A 20661-nucleotide genomic window follows, 5' to 3' on the forward strand; every position below is an offset into this window, starting at 1 on the left:
GCAGAGCATGAGCTTTAGAGTGAACGGGCATCAGTAGTTGTGGCATGTGGGCTCTGGAGCACTGGCTCAGTAGCTGTGGCCCACAGGCTCAGTTGCCCCTCTGCATGTAGAATCTTCCCAGAGCAGGAATCGAACCCATGTGCCCTGAATTGGCAGGTGGGTTCGTAACCACCAGGGAAGATCTGTTCAGATTTTCTCTTTCATCATGATTAAGTCTTGACAAGTTGTATATTTCTAGAAATTTACCAGTTTTTTTCTAGGTCCTCAAATGTGTTGATGTGTAATTGTTCATAGTAGTCTCTTCTGATCTTTTATATTTCTATGGTATCAGTTGTATTGTTTTCGCTTTCATTTCTGATTTTATTTATTTGAGTCATGTCTGTTTTTTTTTTTTGGTAGATCTAGCTAAAGGTTGTCCATTTTGTTTATCTTTCCAAAGAACCAGTTTTTAGTTTCATTGATCTTTTCTACTGTCTTTTTAATCTCTGTTTCATTAATTAAAAAAATACATTTGTTTATTTTGTGTATTCATCTGGTCTTAGTTGTGGCATGGAGCATCTTTCATTGCAGCTTGAGGGCTTCAGAGTACATGAGCTCAGTAGTTGCCATATGCAGGCTTCTCTCTAGTTATGGAGCATGGACTTAGTTGCCCTGTGGCATGTGGGAACTTAGTTTCATGACCAGGAATTGAACCCATGTCCCCTGCATTTGAAGGTGAATTCTTAACCACCCGACCTCCAGGGACGTCCCATATTTCATTCATTTCTTCTCTAATTTTTTCTATTTCCTTCCTTCTACTAACTTTGGGTTTCATTTGTACTTTCTCTATTTCCTTGAGGTATGAAGTTAGGTTGTTTATTTGAGATTTTTCTTTCTTTTTGAGTAGGCATTTATTGCCATGAACTGCTTCTGGGAATCCCATAAATTTTGATATGCCCCATTTCCATTTGTTTCAAGTATTTTTAAAATTCTTTTTTTATTTTTTTTGACCCTCTGGTTGTTCAGTAGCATGTTGTTTAATCTCCACATATTTGTGAGTTTTCCAGTTTCCTTCATGTAATTGATTTCTATTTTCATAACATGATGGTGAGAAAAGATGCTTGATATGGTTTTAATCCTCTTAACTTATTAAGACTTATTTTGTGGCTGACATATAATCTATCTTGGAAAATGTTTCATAAGCACTTGAGAACAGTTTGTAACCTGTTACTTTTGGATGAAATGTTCTGTAAACATACTTAAGAAAGTCTGTATTATCTAATATGTCTTTTAAGGCCAATGTTTCCTTATCAATTTTCTGTCTGAATGATCTATTCATTGATAAAAATGGGGTATTAAAGTCTTCTACTATTATTGTATTGCTATCTCTTTCTTCGGGTCTGATAATATTTGCTTTATATATTTAGCTGCTCCTATGTTGGGTGCATTAATGTTTACAAATGTTATATCTTCTTATTTGATTCACCCCTTTATCTGTAGTACCTTTCTTTGTCTCTTATTACAGCCCTTGTTTTTTTTTTTTTTTTTTTTTTTTTTATTATTTAAGACCTTTATTAACAGGTGCTTGCAGTTTGTTGACTTTTTTTTTTGAAAAAATCAAGCTGTAAACTTTTATTACAAATTAAAAATGAGGTTCTTAAAAATCTCAACTTGACCAGATATGAAACAATTTAAAAACCTTTAAAGGTGTATTGAGAAAAAACAGGCTTTTTTTTTTTTTAAAAAACACGTTTGTCATTACCAAAAAGAGACGTCTTTAGGTAAAAATAATAAAAACCCCATGCTGCATAGATAATGCAGATAGTTCTAGTTATCTGGTCAACAGGCAAAAAGCAAGCACTTAAGGTCTTCAGCTCCAATCTTTTGTTCATTTCTTATTGCTGGAATTTCATATTCATTTCTTCTTGTTGGATGACTAAACCGGATGATGGTAGAGATGGTAAGCCGGCATTTACTCAGCCCTGCCCTGCTCAGCCTCAGGAGCGGACGAATTCTCAGCTGGTGGATCGGCTGCTTTTGTCTCTTTGCCATCTTGTGGTTTAGGGTTTTCTGGGCGTCTGCGTCGGTAATTGAAGTTGCGGCGGTACCGACGTTGAGGTGGTTGCTGACCTTGGGTCTCATCTCCTTGATTTTTCTTATCTTCTTCATTGCCGTCCTCTCTGGGCTGTCTTTGGCGAGGAGGGCCCCTGCGGAATCGTGGTCTATAACCCCGATACATATTCTGTCTCACTGGTCTACCTTGTTCTCCTGCACCCTGGTTGTCAGCACCCTCCATCACTTCTCCCTGCACAGGAGGGTTGGAGTACTGTGGTCGACGCCCATAGGGTCTCCGCATGTAGTAAGGTGGGAACCTCCGCCTGCGGTAGGGCCGGCGCTGTTGGGCCTGGCCTTCGGGAGCGCTCTCCGATCCCTCATTCTTTTCCCCACTCTCACTATTCTGGTAATTCTGCTGGTAATTGCGTGGAGGACCCCTGCGACGTGGATAGCGCCTATACTGGTTACGGTCTGCTGCGTATTTACTGCCTTGCACTGGAACTCCACCAGGGCCTGTAACATTTGCTGCCTCCGCACCCTTTTCTCCTTCAACAACATCAAACTCCACAGTCTCTCCATCTCCTACACTGCGAAGGTACTTCCTGGGGTTATTCTTCTTTATGGCAGTCTGGTGTACAAATACATCTTCCTTGGTGTCATTCCTGTTGATGAAACCATATCCGTTCCTTACATTGAACCATTTTACTGTTCCCAAAACCTTCGTTGCGATGACCTTCTTGTCCCCGCCGGCAGGCGCCGCCGATGTGAGGCCGCCCGGGCCGCCGCTCCCTGCGCCGCTGCCCGTCGTGCCGGGCTTGGTGTCGGCAGCGCTGAGGGCGGGGGCGGCGGGGGGGGGCGGCGGGCGGCTGCTGGGTCTCGGCCTCGCTGCTCATGGTTGCGGTGATGGTGACTGGGGCCGGCTGCGGCAGCTGCGGCTCCTCCCGGGGTGTGATGGTAACTAGGCCGGCGGCGGCGGTGGGGCTGCTCAGGGCTCTCTGGGGTCCGCTCTCCGCTCCCGCTACCGATCGAACTCTTATTACAGCCCTTGTTTTAAAGTCTGTTTTGTGTGATGTATTCAAGCTTTCTTTTGGTTTCCATTTGCATGGATTATCTTTTCCCACCCTACACTTTCAATCTACATGTATTCCTACATCCAAAGTGAGTCTCTTGTAGGCAGCATATAGATGAGTCTGTTCTTGTATCTATCTCCTTTCTATGTCTTTTTTTTTTTTTTGGCCACACCACATGTTATGCGGGATCTTAGTTCCCGACCAAGGATCAAACCCTCACCCCCTGCGCTGGAAGCACAGAGTCTTAACCTCTGGACCACCAGAGAATTCCCTCTATGTCTTTCAATTGGAGAAGTTAGTTCATGTACATTTAAAGTAATCATCGATAGTTATGTGCTTATTCTTTGTTTTCTGGCTGTTTTATAGTGCTTCTCTGCTCCTATCTTCTCTTGCCTTCTTTGTGATTTGATGACTTTCTTTAGAGGTATGCTCATATTCCCTTCTCTTTATCTTTTACATATTTACTATAAGTTTTTGCTTTGTGTGTACCATGAGGCTTACACATAACAACGTATAGCTGTAATGGTCTATTTTAAGTTGATAACAACTTAAGTTTGATCCCACTGCAAAGCTTAACATTATTCCTCCCCCATTCCCCATGTTTTATGGTTCTGATGTCACATTTTACATCTTTTTATCTGGTGTATCCCTTAACTAATTGTTGTGATCACAGTTGTTTTTACTACTTTTGTCTTTTAACCTCCATACTAGTTTCATAAATGATTAAAGTTCATTGAGTGGGTGTTTTTCTGAAAGGGACCTCAAACATGCCAAAGTCAGCCTCATGGGCTACGCATGTGTGCACTCCTAGGTTTGTACATACCGAGGCTAGACCACTTAGGTGCAGCCAACATCATTTAGCCTTGAAGAGTGGAGTTTGTAGAAGAAGAGTGAATGGTGCATTCATTGTGTCTGTGTCCCGGCAGACAACAGCCAGCCTTGTGTGGATGTTGCCCAGAGACTCTTTTCCTGGTTCTGGGCTTGATTGTGGGAAGGGCAGAGGGAGAAACAACGTCGGAGAAAGCCTTAACGCAGCGCCCAAATGGAAGTTCCTCCCCTGCTGCAAGTTAGATCCAATTCACACCCTCGCACAGCCTGAAGGCTGGTGCCGGCTCTGTTTGATAACATCACAGCAAACGGCCGCCTAGTCACTATTTTGGTTCTTGCCACTGCTGCTTCTCTCTGCACCTTTCAAGAAGCGTTCCTTTCCTTCTGGAAGGCTGGGGTGCCAAGCTCCCCCAGCGCCTTCCCATTTTGGTAAATTAAGGGACAGACAAATGGTGCCAAATTGTTCTCGTCTCTTTCACGAAACTATTCGTAACCAGCTTATTTTCTTTTCCTCCATTGAGTGAGCACGTTAAAACTAAAATTAAATCATTACCCAAAGCACAGACAACGATCCCCTTCATAATTACATCCTCTTAATTGGCATCTGAAGACCCAGCTCATTTTTATGCTTGCCGGAAAATGTCTCAGGCATATTTAACATTTTTTTTTAAGGTTTAAAGGTCAACAAGAATATCTTACCTTAATTTGACAAGCATGCGAGAAATAATGCAAGACTGGTTTATGTTCAGGTAATGCACAAGGAAACCTATAAATCAGGCTGGGGGAATATGAGATGATGCCATATCGGAACCATCTGCCTTCGTTCTCAGAAGAATCAATACCACGAAGAAAGCACCAAAGATGTAGTGATTTATGCCTTTGTGTTGGTGGAGAAATAGTGGCCATTTTTAGAGTCACCTCATATCATCTTAAAACAACAGGGCCTGAGGGGAAGAACAAGAGTGGCCATAACCCTGCACGTGTCAGAGAGCAAATCTGACACTTGGTTTTTAATTGTCTCGGCTTGAGAAAGGATGATTCTGAGGTCCCTCCATGCCCCTGACTCTGCCCCCTCTGCTATTGTATGTGGGAAGGCTGCCATGAGTGCTGAGATGTGGAAGGGAATTAACTAAATTGCGTCTGAGTGATTGTTGCCAGGGGATAGAGGCTTAGAGCTTGGGGACCCTGGGTTTTCCATACTAGGCATACTGCTTAAGCCTCTGCCTCCCTTTTTAAAAAAACTTTTCATTTTATTTTGGAGTAGAGTTGATTAACAATGTTGTGATAGTTTCAGGTGTACAACAAAGTGATTCAATTATACATATACATATATCTCCTCTTTTTCCAATTCTTTCCTCACTTGTTGATGTTCAGTCAGTAAGTCATTTCTGACTCTTTGCAACCCCATGGACTGCAACACGCCAGGATCTTCTGTTCTCCAGTATCTCCCAGAGTTTCCTCAAATTCATGTCCATTGAGTTGGTGATGCCATCCAACCATCTCATTCTCTGTCGCCCCCTTGTCCTTTTGCCTTCAGCCTTTCTCAGCATCAGGGTCTTTTCCAATGAGTTGGCTGTTCGCATCAGGTGGCCAAAGTATTGGAGCTTCAGCTTCAGCATTAGCCCTTCCAATGAATATTCAGGATCAATTTCCTGTAGAATTGACTGGTTTGATCTCCTTGCAGCCCAAAGGACTCTCAAGCGTCTTTCCCATTTAGGTTGTTACGTAATCCTGAGCAGAGTTGCTGGTGCTATGCAGTAGGTCCTTGGTGGTTGCCACTGCCTTCCTTGTGAGAGCCTTTGTGGCTAAGAGAACACACAGCCTTGGCGAACTCCACCCTCCAGCTCGATGGATGTGGGGCTTGGTCCTGACCAAGATGGGAAGAGGCACTGTGGCTTTGTGGGGGAGGGAAAGAAGGTCTCTGTGCAATTAGGGTTTGGAAAAACAAGTGGTATTGTTTCACCACCTTCCCCAGAGGGTCGACAGTAGTAATTCTCCATGGGGATAGGAGGAAGAGGGACAGGCAGATGAAGCTCCAGCAGGTGTATCAGTATCTGGGGAGGGAGAGGAGGATTTGAAAGGCTTGAAAAAGAATATTTTGTCATTGGAGAGGTGTTTTGTGGAGATGGTTCAAAGTATAAAATTAGGTTTTCATAATCAAGCCATAGAAAGGAAAGCTTCTCTCAATTCTCCTGGCAGGTGGGACTCTGGAATTTTGAGTGAAAGAGATTCTGAGCTTTTGCTCTCTGACACTTGTGTTATGTATATTGTTGGCTGTTATTGTGTGTTTATGTTGCCCATGTGTACTGTAGTTCCCATTACACATCATAAACATATGCGCTTTCTGTTTTACAGTGAGGATATGCTTTGGGGAAAAGTTTGATTTTTGTTTTTACTAAAGAGCATCAGAAAAAAGGGACTGTGAGGTTGTTACATCTTCAGTTCTATCCTTTCCAAGACTTGAAATTGGTCCTAACACTACACAAGCTGGAAGTCAAAGTAAAATCATTTCCATCACCACAGTGCACTGTGGTGATTTTTTTATTTTTTATGCAAAACAAACCCACAGCCGCATTCCTGCTTCTTGGAGCCTGTGTGTGGATGGGTGCCTGGCCTGCCCCCCCACCCTCTGCCTGCTGGCCCTGGAGGTGACACTGCAATCTGCAAATCAAATTGAGCGTCAGGTTTTGCTTTCTTTGGCTCTCTCTGGGGCAGAGCTAATGATAATGATGCATGAGGTTTATAGCACGGGTAGGTTTATCTGTCGTGCAAAGATGAGGTGCACCTTCCTTGAGGCATTGGCAAATTCTGGGCAGTCATGCCAAACCACCCTCATAGCTTAAAATGTTGGGCCAAGATCACGTGAAATTTATTCTAAAGCCTGTGGGTCTAATTTTCCCCTGTAAAACGTCATTCTCTGCTGCACATGAAAGAAACTAGCATTATCAGGATCTTGTCACCAACCTGTGCAAAACTTTTGCACACTTCAAGGATACAGATTCTCGCCTTTTAGAAACTCCCATGAAATCTACATTGAGGGCAGCCAGACCTCGCCTTAGTGAAGAAGCTGAAAACATAGCCTGGAGGAAATCCATTACGAGGGTGGCAGGCTAAAAGTTTTGCAAAAGGTCAGATCTATTATTTGGCTATTAGTTGTGATGAATGGGTGATAAAGGAAACCATTCATAGCTACCTAGATGTGTGTGATCCATTGCTCAGGAGCCAATCTGAGAGGAAATGCTGTTCTTCTAAGCCTTGGGGACTACCAATAGAATTGATGATGTCTCTGAACTGGAGTCAAATTTCTTCGAAGTAAATGAGCCGAATTGGAAAATAATATTAGACTTCCATTAGGGGTGTTCTTGCAATGCCAAATTCAAGCAAAGGACTCTGTGTGTGTGTGTGTGTGTGTGTGTGTGTGTATACAAGGGAAAGCCTCATAAATATTTTCAGAATATACTCCATCATTCTCTGCCAAGTTTCAGCGTTTGCCAATTTTTAAAGAAGACTTCAACCTTGCTAGCAAAATAATTAATTTTGTAAAAAAAAAACACCTCACAACAACCAGAAACACCCACCCAATGCCCTGGATGCCCTGCTGTTTCCTTAATTCTGTGGAAATTTGCATGTCAAAGAATTTGGATTGCCCACTGGGTTTTCTAGGTCTGAACTGAAATTGTCAAAAGCGCTTGGTGAATAAATGGGCTGAAGGTAGACGTTACCATATTTGGGGGCTTTCCAAGTGACTCAGTGCTAAAGAATCTGCCAGTCGATGCAGGAGACCTGGGTTCTATCCCTGTGTCGGGAAGATCCCCTGGAGGAGGAGGTGGCAACCCACTCCAGTATCCTTGCCTGGAAAATCCCGTGGACAGAGGAGCCTTGCGGGCTACAGTCCAGAGGGTTGCAAAGAGTCGGACAAGACTGAACGACTGAGCGTGTTATATTCTTAATCATCAGGGAAAAGACCAACTGCATTGAACTTACGAAATTGATCATTCTGAAGTTTTCGGCACAGTCAGCAGACATGATTGAAATAGTTTTGCAAACACAGAACTTCAGAATAAATATCAACCCCATTGCTCGTCGTGACACGTGCTAGTAGAGGTAGCCCAAGGCCAGCACAGGCTGCAGAGGCGTAGTGCTCGGAATGGCTGCTCATTTTCCCTTCTTGATGAAGTGCTCGAGGGCCAGTTTCGTGGAAGCCCTTTCCAGAAACGCCACATTTTTCTGTAGGTCTGCCTATAGCCTTAGTCCCTGAGACATTTCTCAGAGACCCCTGTTGGAAGCTTCCACAGCTCCCATTTCTTGCTGACATTCAGGCTTTGCTAGAAGGAGTTGTTTCTCTGGGTCCAGGTTGATGGATTTGCCTGGCAAGAAGCACTTTTGGGGATCTCTGTTTGTCTTCCCCAAAGCAGCCACTAATGTGACGGAGCACTCTCTGTGTGCCAGGCCCTTCTCTAAGAGCATCACCTTTATTGCCCATTTAGTCCTTATAACAATTTGGGGAGGCAACCATTATTACCCCCATTTTGCAGATGAGAAAACTGAGGCATGGGGAACTTAAGTCACTTGCTCAGGGGCTACAGAATTGATGAGTGATGGAGCTGGGATTTGGACCCAGGCAACCTGGCCACTCTGGGCCTGCTCAGTCATCACTGTACATCTCTTTATCTCATTTCCATTTTGCTCACATATACCAGGCAGCTGAGTTTCCTGCACTTCTGGGTATGAAAACCAGCTGGGAGGGCCAGGCTTGAGGTGAAGAGTAACTTACAGTTTTTTTCAGGATCCAGAATACTCACATGAGAAAAGCTCAGCAAGTGGACCTGAGACACACAGTGATATCTGAGCATCAAAGTAAAAACGTGTAATTTTCAACATCCTAATAAAGCTGTCTTCCAAAAGTGCCAATTCTCCTGAGAATGGCAGACATGGATTTTCATGTTGCAGCTGAAATTTCTCACCTGGATTCTTAATGATTGCCTGTTGCTTGTTTCTGCCCTTGCCTACCTACCTACATGGCCAGAGGGGTCCTGCTGAAATCAAGTCAGATAATGTCTTTCTTCTCTCCCCAGCTCATTGAGTCAAGGCCAGCATCCTTTCAGTGGTCCATGTGTGCTAAGTCGCTTCAGTCATGTCTGACTCTTTGCGACTCTGTGGACCATAGCCTGCCAGGGTCCTCTGTCCATGGGATTCTCCAGACAAAAATACTGGAGTGGGTTGCCATACCCTCCTCCAGGGGATCTTCCTGACCCAGGGATTGAACCTGTGTCTCTTATGTCTCCTGCACTGGCAAGCAGGTTCTTTACCACTAGTGCCACCTGGGAAGCCCTCAATGGTCCATGATTGGCCCTTTATTACTTCTTTTACCTTATCTCATTTCACCTTTGTTATGTTCCCTTTTCCCAACACACTGGGTGTCAGGAATGCTCCCACCCCAGGGCCTTTGCACTGGCTGTTCCCTAGATATCCGCATGGTTCAAATGCTGCTTCTCAATGAAACCTCCACTCACGTGCTTAAGTCTTGAGACTACCTCTAGCCTCCAACCCTCCTATTCCCTTCACCCTGCTATTTTACTTTTCTCCATAGCATTTATCACACTCTAGTATTATTTGTAATTTACTAATTTATTATTTTGGTAGCACTGTCTCTTTCCTCTGTGTGTGTTTGTGTGTGTGTGTGTGTGTGTGAGTCGCTCAGTCATGTCCGACTCTTCTAAGACCCCATGGACTATATTCCACCAGGCTCCCCTGTCCGTGGGATTTTTCAGGCAAGAGTACTGGAGTGGGTTGCCATTTCCATCTCCAGGCGATCTTCCCTACCCAGAGGTCGAACCCAGGTCTCCTGCATTGCAGGCAGATTCTTTACCATCTGAGCTACCAGGGAAGCCCTGATTGGAATGTAATTCTACAAGGGCAGGATCTTTGTCTGTTTTATTCACCAGTAGATCCCTGTTGCCTAGAACAGTGCCAAGCACATTGTAGGTGCTCATTAAGTATTTATGACATATGTGGTTACCTCTAGAGGGAAGGGAGGGGTTAAATGGTGGGAAGGAGAGGCTCCAAATATTGGTAATTGTATTATTCTTTAAGTTGAGGGTAAGTATACTGGTTGTTCTATTATTTTAATATATTTTTTGTCTGTCTGAAATGTTTCACAATGAATTTTCAAGAATCAAACTGGGTCAAAAAGTAAGATTTATATATGGTTTGTACTAGTGGGCTAGTCCCCTTCCCCATCCAAATGAATTACTTCTGTGTACCATCCTGTGTCAGTGGCTAGAAGTTCAGGTTCTTGTTGTTGTTCAGTGACTAAGGTGTGTCCAACTCTGTGTGACCCCGTGGACTGTAGCATGCCTCGTTTCCCTGTCCTTCACCATCTCCCAGAGCGTGTTCCAAGTCCTGTCCATTGAGTCGGTGATGCCATCCAACCATCTCGTCCTCTGTCATCCCCTTCTCCTCCCGCCTTCACTCTTTCCCAGCATCAGGGTCTTTTCTAATGAGCACCAGGCTCTTTGTATCAGGTGGCCAAAGTATTGGAGCTTCAACTTCAGCTTCTTAGGGAGATGCATTTGTAACTGGGGGATGTGGAGGTGAGACAGGCTGGGACCTGAGATCTGGGACCCTTACAGTGGTTGCACCTGGCCAAATATCTCCGGGAGCAACAAAATTCAAGGAAACGATAAGTGACTAAAACTAATTGTGTGCTTGTGAAGTTGGGGCAAATTATGAACAGCAAGATACTAGAAGAGCAAAAAACCCAACTGCTACTCTGAAGATCCAGGAGCAAAAGCAGGGTACTGTGCATGCCCCTGCACACAACATCACCAAAGGAGTGGGCAAACCACCTAAGCCAGCCCTCTGGCCTGCCCCCTGAACCCACCCCTACCCTCACCCCGTACAAGGAAACAGCTCGCTCTCCCTAGCTGCAGCAGGGGCCCCAGAAAAGCCTTGTGTGAATTTCTTGTCTGGTCTTGTCAGTTTCTATTGATTGAGGAAAGCCAAGAACCCTGGTCGGTAACAGAGGGACAGAAGAAGAAGGTGGGGCACGGATTCTGACCATCAGGGTAGCTCGACTTGGAGGGCGGGCGAATTGAAGGGACCCTGAGCTGACTTGCAGAGTTGCCCATCAAAGCATGTTGGGGACAGCTGAGAAACAAGAGTAAGGCTGAACTGGGCCAGCTTCCAGAAGCAGGATGCTGAGGGGGTAAGGGATGTGTCTGATGGCCCTTGGCAGAAGGACTCGAGTCCCCTCTGTTCTCCAGAGGAGTGACGGAAAGAGGAATGATGTTTCCTGAGCCACCGGGAAGGTGGAAAGGGCTGAGTTCAGGCACCTGGTGAAAAGCTCGGATGGGGGCTCCTCTGGGTTGAGATTGACCTGAGTGGGACAGAACTCAGATCTCGGCTCTGTGACTTCCTGTGGTCCCATAAGATCCCCAAATCCACAAAAGGAGAGCCAGTCTCTGAGAGCCAACTGTGTAGACACTCTGACGGCCACGGCCGGTGGTCTACAGGTGAGGAGGGCTGGCCACAGCCAGGAGGACAGATCCTGTCCTCACGCTCCATGGGCAGCTTCCCAGGTGTTGACCAATGCCTCTGGAAAGTACAGTTCCTTCAGAGGAGCGCCGTTGATCAGGCAGGGCGGAAAACAAGCGGTGGCGATTGTGACGAGTGAATATTCATTTGGCAGTGTGAGAGAACACGTGGAGATTATGCCTGCGGTGACCGGCTGGGCAGGGTCAATTCAGGACACAAGGTGGACCAGATGTCTACAGGGGCTGAGGCTCAGTGGTTGGAGGGGGAGAGAGAGCCAGAGGATGACTGGGACCTTGAGGTTGCCATGTCACTCCACTCACAGCTCTCCGGATGCTGGCTGAAACTGGGGCTGATGGAGGGCTTCTGGGATGTTGTGGGGGTGGGGGCGGGTATCCTATCTGAGGCCTCTGTCTTCAGACAGATCATTCACTGCACAGTGGTCCCCAGGCCTGGGGACATCTGTGTGCATGGAGGGAGATTAAGGGCCATTGCACATGCAGTTGCTGGGAGAGAGAAGTGGTCTGCTGAGTCTGCCTCCATCCAAGGGTCCCGCCACCCTCTTGGACACGCTGAGGGGAGGGATTTCGATGAGATCTAGCTGGAGCGATCTCTAGTCTCTAGCTGCACACGCAAGGACTCGAACCAGAGTGGCTGTGAGATTTGGGAACCAGGGTCCTGTGTCGTGGTCCTCTTCGCCCTGGGATAGGTGGATGGATGTTTGGATTCACCCACATCACTCTGGGAGCCCTGGTCCTGGAAGCTTCCTTGACAGAGGTGAGAGGTCATCACTGCTGGTCTGGGAGGTCAGCAGCCCTGTCAGCTCGTTGCCAGGTGCACGGTCACCTAGGTGCAGCCCTCCTCTCCCCGCCAGCCCCAATTAACCATCTGTTGGAGCTGCCACCGACATGGGGGAGGGACTCAGTTCCACTCCTCTATGCAGGCTGCTCAGCTAATGAGGGGGTTTGTGAAATTTTTAATTATGGCTTCCGTGCCTGGCTTAATTATTTGCATATGGCTTTTACAAGTGAGACGAGGACGCCTGCATGCAGCACGTCTCCTCAACCCCACGTTTGACTTTAATTAAAGGCAGAACCTGAGGTCTTTCCATTGCTAATGATCGTGGAAAATTAGCTTCCAATTCCCAGGGGTCGCCAGAGTGATGCACCCTGAGGCGGAAGGAGGACGGAGTGGGGAGAGGGAGGCACCCCACAGATGGCAGATGGTCCTGCTGGGCTGCCACCCCTGAGTGCTCCCCACCCCCACCCCCCCGAGCCCAGCCTCTCACCGCTTTCCCTCCGGACCCTGCAGAAAAGGGAGCCTTGTTCTCCTCTGCCAGGGAGGGCGCCTGACCCCGGGCAGCGGTCGGGGTGGGGGAGCACCGCTGAGCTGGGAGTGAGGGCTGCTGCTGTCATTGTCCAGGTGCTGGGAACGGCCTGGGCTGCAGCTGGACTGCTCCCAGCTGGTGACCACAGGGCAGGGAGGTGAGAGGTTCTGGATCCCACACACATTGGCACACACATGCACACACATCCACGCATGTGTCTACTCAGGCACATATTCATCCAGGCACACGTACATGGGCCTTCACCCACTCCATCCATAGGCCAGAGTCACAGAGACAGATCTGCCTGTTCACACATGTGTGGGCACACATGTAGTCACAGAAGCATTTCTGCGTGAGCGAGGGCCCTCTTCCTCACTCTTGTGGTCCCTCAAGTGCTCACTGTGTCTCAAATGTCTGCTTGGGAGCCCGTGGGCCAGTGTTGCAGGCAGGGAGTGGCTACGGAGGGCTCCTGAGAGCAGCAGAGCAGCCCCGATCACCCCCCTTCCTCTGCCCCCGCCCCTGACTGATACAGCTCTGTGCTGGGGTGTGTCTGGAATGTGCCTTCCTTGGTCACAGGCAGGGTTGATTCCAGAGTCAGCAGGAGGAATGGTGGAGAGCATGTCCTTTGAACTTAGCCCTGAATTCAAATCTGACCACCAGTTCCTAGCAGTGTGGCCTTGGGTAAGTTACTCAGCCTCTCTGTTTCCTCGTCATTAAAATGGGGGTATAGTTGTTCACACAGCTTTTGTATGGAGCAGAGGAGATACCTGTGCAGTGAACTCAGTGGCCAGTTCCAGGTCACCCCTCCCCCCACCTCTTGTTCCCTAGTCTTTGAGTTTGGGAGGGACTCAACCCACCCTCACCTCCTGGGAGGGCAGTTCCACCTCCACTGGTTCCAGGAAGCCCAGGCCTGCAACCACCAGCAGAGGGCATTCCCCCAGCCCCAGAGGTGTCACCAGCTCAGGGTTCAGCTGGGGGTGGGACTCTGTCTGTCCTGTTGTAGTGAGGATGGCTGCAAGCTGGACCATGGTTCAGCCATCATACAACCGTGAAGGAGACATCTGAGGATAAAACCTGTGTCTCAGGGACGCTTACAGCGCTTGTAGAGGAGTAGAGCCCCAGGAAGGACCCGAGTCCTGGTGACACCGTGAAACTTTGAGATTCCCACCAAGCTGGGGTTTTCTATTATTCACCTCCAAACATGTGCTGGTTGTCACAGGGATCATGGCAAATGCTGAGCCTGACACTGCACACAATTGATGGCAACCGCTGAACCAGGCGAGAGCTGGTCTCCTGGCAACACCCCAGCTCCTCCCTCTCCCACCGAGGATGCTGCCCTGTAGGTGAGGGCTGAGCCTTCTGCCACAGGGGCATATTCCTTTGCTGAGGTTGCCATAACAGAATACCATGGGCTGGGGGTGCTTAAACAACCCAGACATGCTGTCTCAGTTCTGGAGTCCAGACGTCTGAGATCAAAGTGGTTCCCTTTGAGGATGGTGAGGAGGAGTCTGTTACAGGCCTCTGGGGGATTGGCTGCCGTCTTTGGCATCCCCTTGGCTTGTGAATCTCTGCCTTTATCCTCCCAGTGTATCTCTTCGTGTGCATGTCTGTGTCCATATTTCCCCTTTTTAAGGAACATCAGTCCTGTTAGATTAGAGGTGCCCCCTCCTCCAGTGTGACCTCTTTCTAATTCATTCTTTTCAAATAAGGTCATATTTTGAGGTACTGGGGATTAGGACTTCAACCTGTGAATTGGTGGGGAGGGACACCATCCAATACAGAACTGGCACATTCGAATGTGAGTCTGTGTGTGCCGCTACTCGGCGGGGATCCTGGGGCATGACTCCCCTGTGCCAGCACAGTGACTGTCCTCCAGGCAGAGATAGATGCCCTGAGCTGGAAGCCCCTGTTTCTGCCTGAGTGCCATCCAGTTACAGAGCTGTAGGAAGCCACTCCTGACCAGTGGGGCTGCTGCAGCTTCGCTCCAATGTGACTGACTCATAAGCTTTTTCTCCCCTTAGCTGATCTTGCACAAAATTCCTTGAACTGTTAGGCATCATTTTTATCCCAGTGATCAGGTGCTTTTCTTTAATCCAGGCTTTGCTTTTCAAGGCATGGGCAGCAGTAGTGGAGCCCAGGCCAAATCCAACTTGAATATGGGTTTTTTTTTTATTGGCTCAAGTCTATTTTTAAAATGTACATTGCTTGCCAATTGAAGAATCAGGAAATTTCAAGTTAAAAATTCCAAGTTTACAAACAGGAAAATCTGAAGATTTGATCCACTGCCAATGGTCATTTAAAAAAGAATTTTCATATTGAAATTTCATATGATTATTTGACCCTACAGACTGTAGCTGACCAGGCTCCTCTGTCCATGGGACAGTCTAGGCAAGAATGCTGGAGTGGGTTGCCATACCTCCCTTCAGGGGATCTTCCCAACCCAGGGATAGAACCCGGTTCTCCTGCATTACAGGCAGACTCTTTACTATCTGAACCATCAGGAAAGCCTATTTTAGGAAATGGGCTGCTTTAAGCAAAGCTGCACTGAAGACCATCAATTGGCCAGTCTGAGTCTCATATCATAAAAGTATGTATTTGTTTAGGAAATGGGCTGCTTTAAGCAAAGCTGCACTGAAGACCATCAATTGGCCAGTCTGAGTCTTATATCATAAAAGTATGTATTTGCACCTGTGTCTTCCTGTTTTTAGCAACCTGTACAGAGTCAGGACTCAAATGCCCCTTCACGTGCAGACTGGTACAGGGCAAAACATGGGGCCTGTGTGGATACCATTCTGCTTTCAGATATTCCCAGTTCACTGGGTGTTGCCCACCATTCCAGCCTGGCAAGCATGGCATGTCCAGGGTTGTAAAGGTTTAACCCTTTCCTGCCTGTGTCCTTGAGACTGAAAGATGAGGACATCCATGACTCAAGACTTCAGAAAAGAGGTTACAGGCTCAGGGAGGGAAAAGCCAGACCCATCCCCACCCCCCCACCCTTGCCTTGTAGGTTGTCCAAGGTAAGCAAAAAAGTCAGCAGAACCATTTGGAGAGAGGGGCAAGGTCAACCATGGGGACCATCTGCCCCACAGGGAAAGGACAGGGACCCAGCAGCCCACTCCACGTGCCCTGGGCTTCTTTCCTCCACCCCAGAACAGCATCTGTCACAGCAGGAATCTTCACAAAGAGGCTTATGCTGTCAGTCTCCCAGAGACTGACTTCCTGGTTGAGAAAACTGAAGCTCAGAAATGTAAAATGATGATGCCCAAAGTCTCCCAGGGAGAAAATTTAATGTTAAGTAGCAGACACTTTTGTCCAGTGATCTTTTTTTTTGTCCAGTGATCTTTTCTCTACACTAACTTCTCACTGTTAACTTGTGTTGGAGGAAAGCCCGGGGCCTCTTTAAAACATACAAGGCAAATGCCTTGCCTGGCCTGGGGGCTGTCAGGAAATGGTAAGATATGAGACTCGGTACTCACAGGCCTTGTGGGAACATGCTGAGACATTTATACTTGGACCACGGGGGAACTGGGAGCGCTCAGATGGTTTTTAAACAGGGAAGGACAGCAAAGGCAATACAGGGACTCGGGTGGAGATAGGGAGCTGTCCATGACCCCAGTGCTGAATCAGCCACCCCGAGTGGCTGGAAAACATAGGACAGGTGCAGGGGACCAAGTCTACAGTTGGATGTAGGGGGAAAAGGAAAGGAGTGGAGGTTGGTCCTAATTTTATGGTTTTCCAGCAGTCTGCGATTCTGCTGGATGAGGGGGAGGAGACTTGAAATACGGGAAGTCAAGTGGAGGGAGAAGTGAGGCAGAAAGAAACTCATGAAGAAAGGCAGGCCCCTACCTCATGCATAGCCACTCATTAGAACTTCCAGGTCACTCACAGTCTTGGCCCCTTCCTGAGAACCTGAGAGAGAGACCCGTTTCTCCACGCAACAATCAGGACAGAGCCAATAGACTTGATTGTTCTGCCATATTCTTAGTCTTTGAGCCCTCAAGTTGGAAGGAGCCAGCCTGTTCTGAGAAATCCAGGGACAGTCATACTGGATTAATAAAAATCAAGAATGTGGTGGTCAGCTCTGGAGCCAGCTCAGAAAAGCCAGCCTGGTCCCACAGGACACCCAGGGCACACCTGCCAGGCTCCACATGACCTCAACTTCAAAAGGACTCAGCTGGCCCTAGTGTACAAGCATTCCTTCCCTTCCTCCCTCCTCTTCCTAACCTTTCATCACTCGCCACACGTTGCCCAAATACGTCCTCTGTGCCAGGCACTTTTGGCAGCTGGGAACACAAAGGCAAGTCCTCTGGGGGCAGCACAGGGAGAGGGATTCCCTGGAAGGAAGCCAGCCCTCCTTGACATTCTCTCCTCCTCTGGAATTTGTGGATTGCCATTTGCAACTTGGCAGCGGCTGCACCCTGCCAGGGTCCAGGGCATTCTGGGTTTACTCATACACTCCTTTCTGTCCATATTATACCCCAACTCTCAATTCTGAGAAGTAAATATGCAATTTTTTCCTCCCTGTAATTTTCCCTGCTGTGGCTGTTGGATGTCAGAGCAGCTGGAAAATGTGAACAGCTCAGTGCTTTCTGAAAGTAAAAGGAGGCCGCGTAGCTTCATACATTGTCTGCTGCTCTTGGCAAGATCCGACAGCTCTGCTGGGAGGGGAGACGCTCTCCAGGCTGTACTGTCAGGGGAACTTTTAACCCAAATAATCCCTGTCCCCGCCTCCCATTAGCAATGAGATAATTGCCAAAAAGTAAGCGTGTGTGTGCGCACAGGCACGTGTGTGTGTGTTGCAGTGATGTTAGTAGAGGTGAAACGAAGGTATCTGCTTACGCAGTCAAACTTTCTGCATGTTCCTCAGGAGACTTTCAAACCCTCGTGCCTCATAACTGAAGGTCAGGACAGTCTGATCTACGCTTTTGTTTGGAAGAAGCGAGTCAAAGAGATCCAGGGTGGTTTATTTACTGTATAACCTTGACAATGTTTAGTCTCTCTGGGTCTTAATTTTATCATTTGTAAAACAGAGCAGAGGACTTGGAGATATGCCTCCTCGAGCCCCTTCCAGGAAGAACTTACTGGCCACCCATGGGACAGAGGGGTCAGCTGTAAGCTCCCTAAGGATCTGCAGGAAACTGCCTCATCCCACGTCATGCCCTTCCCCGGGCACCCTGCATCCAGCTACCGAATCAGGTGGAAGCATACAGGCACAGCCATTTCTGCCAGCTGCTGGGCACTCTGACAGGCGACAGCGACTCCTGAGCTCCCACCCAGGCTTTGTTGGACCTGCGTCCCTGACTGACTTCTCCTTCTACTCACTTCCCCTTCCTCCCCTTTCTCTTCATAGATATTGATCCTTGATAACATCTTGCACCCCAGACTCTATCTCAGCCTCTCCTTACAGAAAACCAATCCTGTGACAAACAGGGATAAAGATTTCTACTTCGAGAGGTTATTGTGCAAAAGCTAAATGGGATGTTTATGTAGTACCCAGCATAATGCCTGGAACATTAACAGAGCATGACAAATGCCTTTTCCTTTTCTCTTAAAAGCTGTGACACCCAGAAAGAGAAGAATGAATATCTTATACTAAAGCGTATATGGAATCTAGAAAGACGGTACTGATGAACTTGTTTGCAGTGCAGCAGTGGAGACGCAGACATAGAAAACAGACTTACGGACACGGGAGGTGGGGTGGGAAGGAGAGGGTGGGATGTATGAAGAGGGTAACAGGGAAACATGTTACTGTATGTAAAATAGATGTGCTTAATCTCCCAGTTGTGTCTGACTCTTTGCAACCCCATGGACTGTAGCCCACCAAGCACCTCTGTCCATGGGGGTTCTCCAGGCAAGAATACTAGAGTGGGTTGTCATGCCCTCCTCCAGGGGACCTTCCTGACCCAGGGATCAAACCCAGGTCTCCTGCATCACAGGCAGATTCTTTACCATCTGAGTTACCAGGGAAGAATACTGGAGTGGATAGCCTATCCGTTCTCCAAGGGATCTTCCCGACCCAGGAATTGAACCTGGGCCTCCTGCGTTAGCAGGCAGATTCTTCACCATCTGAGCTACCAGGGAAGCCCCAACAGGCTGAGGACAGGCCCCGCTGGGATAAAATAGATAGCAATGGAAATTTGCTCTATGACTCAGGGAACTCAAACCAGGGCTCTGTAACAACCTAGAGGAGTGGATGGGTAGGGAGATTCAAGAAGGAGGGGACATAGGTATACCTATGGCTGATTCATGTTGATGTTTGGCAGAAACCAACACAATACTGTAAAGCAATTATCCTTCAATTAAACATAAATAAATTTTTTAAAACTAAAAAAAAAAAATGATGCCAAGTCCCATTCCAGGCCTTGCAAAGCAGTTGTTCATAGTCTGTGCTCTGTAATACTGTTTTGGATAAAGTCCAGAGGGGGAAGTGGCCCTGAAAGTTCCTTCAAGCTGCTAAGTTTGAGGACCTGGCAGAGGACTCTGAAGCCAGCCTTGTCCCTGTGAAGTTCATTATCCATGGATCACATCAGCCCTCTTCAAGGTTCCTCGCTGAAAAGAAATTGAGCATGCAAATACTCTTTTATCATAATCACCACGTATCCACAGGGTAATTCATAAAAGAGCTGGAAATATATTGAAATTCAATATTGTTTTAGTCCAAATCAATATTAATAATTGTTTGCATTTTTAAAGTGCAATTTGCAATTGAAAAATGCACAAAGATCAACCAGTAGTTGCTAACACATCAAATTTTCCTGTTAAAGGCATATTCCCTTACCTTTAAAGTGTTTCTTGTACAACAGAGGATGGCGCTGATCCATGAAAATGTTATCTATTATTTACATGCACAACATTAGAATTTGGCTTCCATTATGCATGAGCTGAAAGGCCAGTAACTTCCAAGTGCTTGATTTTTTAAATTACACCTCTTATTTTGAAATAATTATAGATTAACATATGGTTTTAAAAAGTAATACAGAGAAAATACTGTGTACCCTTTATCCTTTTTCCCCCAATAATAATGTCTTGTAAAACTACAGTGTAGAATCCCAGAAAGAATGTTGACATAGATACAGTCAAAATAGAGGGCGTTTCTATCACCACAAGGATGCCTCATGTTGCCCTTTTACATTCTTTAAAAATTAAAGATTTTTAAATGACAACGGTGACCATGAATATGGTGGGACTTAAATCATTAGCCCTGTTTAGACTTTTAGACTTCTGCCTTAAAATGATTTTTATCATTAAATGAGGCACTGTCCCAGCTGGACTTGATGGGTTCAAACATAGAGCAGTGGTCACCTAAGTAGAGTGGACCCAGGAGAGACTCGCCTCAACCAGGCAAGCCTCAGGGAAGCATGACTGTGGACAGAAAGAACCTGAGAACATATTTTCCAGTTTGACACTTGCATGAGGGTCCTTTGTCCTTTACAATAAGGATAAAATTATCTTGAAGGGAAACAGTTTGGCAGCTTTGGTCCATAGAGACTCAGCATTGACCCAGATTTGTGGCAAGGGACAGTCAGCAGGTGTGGGTGAGGGACACCTCGCCAGATGCCACCCGCTCTGCCTGGAAGTGGCTCATGCACATAAAATTCACAAGATGTCTTTCTGTGCTCCAAGATGTGTTAGTCACACCCTAGAGCTGCAAGGAACTTGGAAACTCATCTACAGTGCATATTTTGGATGCAGCTTGATTCCAAGATTAGGCAAATCAAGTCCTAAGGGTCAACAGTTAAATTGGAGGGACAGCCAGGCCCAGAACCTGGGCTCCCTGCTCTGAACCTTGCTTGCATCCCATGACATCTGGCCACTTGTGGGGGAGGGGGCTGCCTGGGTTTGTAAACCCATTTCCTCTATATTCTGGTC

General features: G+C 47.0%; 1 protein-coding gene and 1 pseudogene across 2 annotated transcripts in view; one reads left to right on the forward strand and one right to left on the reverse strand.

The window, feature by feature from the left end:
* CHST8 (carbohydrate sulfotransferase 8) overlaps positions 1-20661 on the forward strand; it is a 141631-nt gene that overhangs the window by 40837 nt on the left and 80133 nt on the right. The gene's annotated exons all lie outside the window — the stretch shown is intronic.
* On the reverse strand, positions 1697-3063 carry LOC122691973 (annotated as a pseudogene). Its single transcript, XR_006340549.1, has one exon. The product of XR_006340549.1 is annotated as a Y-box-binding protein 1-like (transcript).

Source organism: Cervus elaphus, chromosome 4 (assembly GCF_910594005.1).
Source record: "Cervus elaphus chromosome 4, mCerEla1.1, whole genome shotgun sequence".
Taxonomy (NCBI): domain Eukaryota; kingdom Metazoa; phylum Chordata; class Mammalia; order Artiodactyla; family Cervidae; genus Cervus; species Cervus elaphus.